The following is a 6,000-nucleotide window of genomic DNA, read 5'->3' on the forward strand; positions in this document are numbered from 1 at the left end:
TATAGTGCTTTTCACAAACTCAAAGTCGCTTTACAGGGCAGGTAAATAAACAAGACAAGACAAACTAGACAAAAAAAAAAAGATCCAGGCACAGATAGAAATGGGAGGTGCGTGGGGCTACGGATAGGCAGAGGAGAAGAGATGGGTCTTGAGACGGGACTGGAAGATGGTGAGGGACTCATGGGGGAGGGAGTTCCAGAGGCTGGGAGCTTCCCTGGAAAAGGCTCTGTCCCCAAAACTGCGGAGCTTGTACTTGTGGATGCAGAGGAGACTGGCTGAGGTGGATCTGAGGGACTGTGAGGGTTGGTAGGGGGAGAGGAGGTCAGTGAGGTATGAGGGGGCCAGGTGGTGGATGGCTTTGTAGGTAAGGACCAGTATTTTGTATGTGATGTAATAGCTGACAGACAGGAGTTGATGTGGGAGAGGGGAGGATTGTGGGGGGATTTGGGGCTGAGGTAGATCTGGGTGTCATCGGCATAACAGTGGAAGTTCAGGTTGAAGTGGCGGAGTATCTGACCGAGGGGGAGGATGTAGATGATGAAGAGGAGGGGGCCGAGTACGGAGCCTTGGGGAACGCCTTGGGTGACCGTGGCTGTGGCAGAGGTGTGGTTATGAAGAGAGATGAATTGGGATCTGTTGGAAAGGTAGGAACGGAGCCAGCTGAGTGCAGTACCTTCGATACCAAGGTCTTTGAGTCTGGTGAGCAAGATGTTATGGCTCACGGTATCGAAGGCTGCACTCAGCCACTCACATACTTTTGATTTTCTGGCAAAAAGCATCCCAAGTCCTTCACATAAAAAGTCAGACTGCAGGCTTCATAAACAACTCAGGAAGTTGAGTTACATTACAAGCTGTTCACTGGCAATGCATGAAATTTCTTACATTCTTACCTTTAAGTGGGTCAAGATACTTATTTTTCACAATGGCTGACAAGGATTTATCAGTAAAACTTCACTGGGACACAAAGGAATTGAGCGACATCCTTTCCTGAAAGTTTGTCTAAATCCATAGTGCTAGCATCTTTTATTTTAACCTTGTGATTTGTCTCTCCTACAAATGAGTCACATATGTATACGTGCAAAACGCAAGCACTCTGTTGTGACTAGATCTGGAAAAGGGGTTAAATAGACACGGGCTTGAGTGAGGAAATGGAGGTGGAATAAGAAAGGACCATTGCAATCATACAGCATCAGTGGCACCCGAGCCAGCGGAGCAGATTGATGGGTGGGTGTAGACAAAGAGGTTTCAGATAGAGATGCGGACAGAAACGCCGAATCTTCATCGTGTCACAATCCATCACGGTGAGATGGAAACAAGCCTAAGAACGCCACGATCTGCATTTGCTCATCGACGTCTCGCTGCAATTACTGCCCTGTAGATTTGCATCATGAGCCCGGAGAGACAGACAGAACAAATTAAGCTACTTTAAAGCATTCATCATGTTCCTTCAAGTATTTGTCATGAGCTTTAAAGTATGTCACCTAACAGATAATTATCACATCTTTATATAAATAAAAGCATTAGTTTTTTCATGTTCTCATTATGCGCTTCAACATTTCTCACTGTGCTTCTTAGTCACTGACAAAGAGTCCAAATAATTTTGAGTCAGTGTCAGTGGCGGGTGGCGTAAAAATTAGCAGGGCATTCATAATTCATAACAGCAGTATTTAATGGAAATATCTGGGCTGTTTTGTTGTTCTATGATGATTTTCTCTTCTGTATATCTGTCAAACAGTGCAGGTCGCGTGTCACTGGCACAGGGCTGGATTATGGACCGGGTCACGAGACTGTCAAAATCCATCATAGCTTCAGGCTGAGATAGCCAAAGAAAACGGACCAACAGGGCCTTTGACTCACACAGGGCAAACTGAACACTATAGGGCTCCCAGACCCTTCAGCTCGAACCGGGCTCTGCTTTAGCGGCCTACTGTTGGTCTACTTGAACATGCATGTCCTTAAAAAAACAACTTGCTTTGCTTAATCTAAGGGATCTGTCACTGAAGGGATGGTACCATGTATCATGCATCCCCTTGAGAAAAGGAAGTAAACTTTAGCATAATTTTAAGAAGAGTGCTTATTACGGAAATAATACACTTTTAGGTGCAAATTTAATGTTTTCGGACATTGTTATTTACAATTACATTCAAATCGCTTAAGTACATCTTTATTTGTAATTTTATAACTTCTTCTATATTGTTTTTGAAATATGGTAAAAGTACTGGCAAATTTATGCTAAACTAAAATGTCATTTATATATATATATATATATATATATATATATATATATATATATATATATATATATATATATGTAATTGCACATTTGTAACGATGAAGTTGCAATTTAGAGCATTTAAAATGTATCAACTTTAAGCATAATATCAAATTACTCACTATAGCTCAAATTATAATCCAGTACAGTACTTTACATGTGATTTAGTGTGTTAGTCAACACATCAAAATGAGTGTACTTATTTAAAACATTACAATGGATTATTAAAAACATCAATGGATTATTAAACTAAGTTTAACAATATTACAAAATGCACTTTTAAAAGTATACTTAAGTGTAGTCATGAAAGTCTACTCTCTTTAAGTAAATGGCCTTTTATTTAATTAATTTTATATTATTTGCAACAGTGTTTTTAAATATACTTTTAAGATTTGAAGTACACTACAAATGCACATACACATGCACTTCTTATTCAAAATATTTTGCGTACTTACGACACATGTTGCGTACTTACGGTAAAAGTACTTACGGCACATGTTCAAAGCTCTAGATTGCCCCCTCTCCGGGGTGTGTCTGTCGCAAGTGTGTATAACATATAGTTGTTTTTAATACACTGCTAATATAATCATGTAGTCTGGACATATTTACAGTAGAAAAGATGCAGACTTTGGACATATTTACAGTAGAAAAGATGCAGACTTTGGTTTGAATGCCTTCAGTAAAGTTACAGTGTAAATGTAAAACTTTTGTTTTCCCAGTCACAATGAAAGCATACAAACTGCATATGAAATATAGGCAAGCAAAAGTTGTGTCCCAAATTATGCACTATGCATATAATATCTACCATCTAGTGAAGTAAATTTTGTTGAGTGTATCATCAGAGGTTTTGAAGTGTGCTTTATCTTTTTGGAGTTGTCAGTGTGAACACACTACTCACACTATCTATGCACTCTGCCATTGTGTAGTGTGTGAATTGGATGCACCTACAGTATATGATTTACGCACTAAATTCTACAGCAACTTCAGCAGATTTTAAAAAGCTCATGACAGCATTTCAGCATCACTACCTGCATCTCAGAGCGATTGGCTGCCTGACATTTGCATAAAGTTGCAAATCTTTCTCCAAACCGCTGTCAATCTCTCAATTCCCTGTACAAGCGTGTAGCGCGGATCCCATGGGAATGAACTGACAATGCCTGCTCAGCTCGGCTCACTCCGTTCCAGTGGACACGCACCGGCTGGAGCAACATTCACATATGGAGCACATCTATCATGCCTTTAAATGCTGCCGATGCTCACTGCGGTTTGGAACAGAGCCTATTCGTCACAAATCACCCATTTTGATCCTCATTTTGATGACTTATAAAAATAAAAGACAACCTTTTTTTGCATTGCAATTGCGGAAGTGATATACAAGCAGTATTCATGATGACAGTGTTACTGCCATTGGTTCTACATTAACATTTAAACATTTAGCAGACGCTTATCGAACGCAACTTTCAGTACAGGAGAGGGACATTTGTCTCTGAGCCAACAATATTCACAGTATACTATGGTTTATTCCCTTGTGAAAAAGAGTAGCATGCTTTTAAAAATAGTACTGACTTATTACGGAAATAATATACTTGTATGCAAACTGAATGTAATGACTTCAGACACTTAATTGTATGTTAACTGCAATCAAATTAAACATGTATTAGTTGCAATTTACATTAAATCCAATTAGCTGAACCCTTAAAGACATCTTACTGTAATTTCAGAATTACTTTCATTGTATTTGACATATGATAAAGTAGGTAGGTTAGGTAGGTTAGTGTGTGTGTGTGTGTGTGTGTGTGTGTGTGTGTGTGTGTGTGTGTGTGTGTGTGTGTGTGTGTGTGTGTGTGTGTGTGTGTGTGTGTGTGTGTGTGTGTGTGTGTGTGTGTGTGTGTGTGGAAACACATCGGTAGCCATTTGCATGGAGTACAGTAAACACCCAGCTCACACTCTAAAAAATGCTGGGTTGGTTTAACCCAATTTTGGGTCAAATATGGACAAACCCAAACGTTGGATCAAAAATGCAATTAAAAAATTTAACCCAATGGCTGGGTTTGTCCATATTTGACCAGGTTATTGGTCAAAAAAAAAAAGTGCAGGTTATTTATTACAGAACTTTACCGCAGTTATATGTGTAATGTGTGTGTGTGTGTGTAAAAAAACACTCAGCACAGGTTTACAGCACTTTACCGCAGTTCTGTGAACGTCATGATTAGTCGGGCAATAACGAGAACCACACCTGAAGTGACTTCGGAGTGTTTACTTTGTCGAAAGCTTTTAATCTGTGTTCACAACGCAAGGCTTAACAAGGATTGAATGTCGTTTCATGAAATTCAAAAGCCTTCTGATCTGCTCTGCTCACGGACGTACATCGTCTTGATGAAGCAACAGTGTGCAGGATTTGTCAGGTAGGCCTGATCTCTCCATGTAAATCTGACATCTACTTTGTCCGCCGCGGTTCTTCTCCTCGTTACACTTTGACAAGATCACAAATCTGTCGCCCTCCGCGGGTTCGTTTGAATAATCAATGTCTGCACGATTCGACTGCTGACTCCGACTGTATTCTGGATCTCATTAATATGTACCTTGTCTATTTTAATGCCAAACTAGCATTTACATGGATGCTTTATCTGTCATTGCTTAATTGACACGCTAGCTAACAGTCTTTCTCTTTCTCCTTTCATCTTTCTTTTCTTTCCTTTTGGGAAAGATGTTATGTGTGTTCCCATGTTCTCTAATTATCCCCTAAACCTGACTGGATGAGATATATGCGACATGGCTGCATTTAGCTTTCATCATCGGTAGAAAATTGGATTATTCCATTCAGATTGGGCAGAAGATGACAGAATGAATACTCTTCAGGTGTAAATTATGTAGCAATTAGATTCAGTGTCTCATTAGGATCCGTACCATTGGGTTTGTATTTTTACAGATTTGATACTCTGCTTCATTTGCTTCACTTGGTATCGTTAAAAAGAACTATCCCATACGGAAATGTAATATATGACATATATGTCCCTATATCGCAAGTGACGCCGTCATATGCTAAATATAAGACAATATATTGCTATCACATATATACATATCTCTACATATATGTTGATATAGGTTTTTAACATATATAAATTTGCCATATTAAATGAGTATATTGACATATATTAACATGATATGATTATTATTTATATAATACTGTATGTTTTGACCATATATGTCACCGATATGTTTAATTTATATATGCCAAACAATTTACTATTTAACTATTTATTTCAAGTCTACAGATCAAGTCTACATATCCACATATCTCATTATCCACATTTAATTTCAATTTCTATCTCATTATCCACATTTAATTTCAATTTCTATCTCATTTTCGAATCTTTTATAAATAAAATTATTTATTATTATTTTACCTCTTCTTGACCAGCTCATAAAAACAAAACAAATACTACACAAATTATATTTGAAAACTGATAATTATAGATGTGACGTCTATAAAAAAACACTATTATACATACATAAAATATATGGGCTGGTTTTATATGTCAATTGTTCCATTTTCTAATAGGTTTTATATATGGGCATATATATTTTATGTATTTTGATATATTTAATATATGTATATTTCATATGTTGTACATATATTACATTTCCGTATGGGATTTCAAGCTCACGTTTAGTTTGTTTTGGGGGCTTTTATTGTTTGGTCCTGGTTGAAAGTTGCTCCTCTGTCC

This window comes from Phoxinus phoxinus (genome assembly GCF_949152265.1).
Source record: "Phoxinus phoxinus genome assembly, chromosome: 8".
Lineage (NCBI taxonomy): Eukaryota > Metazoa > Chordata > Actinopteri > Cypriniformes > Leuciscidae > Phoxinus > Phoxinus phoxinus.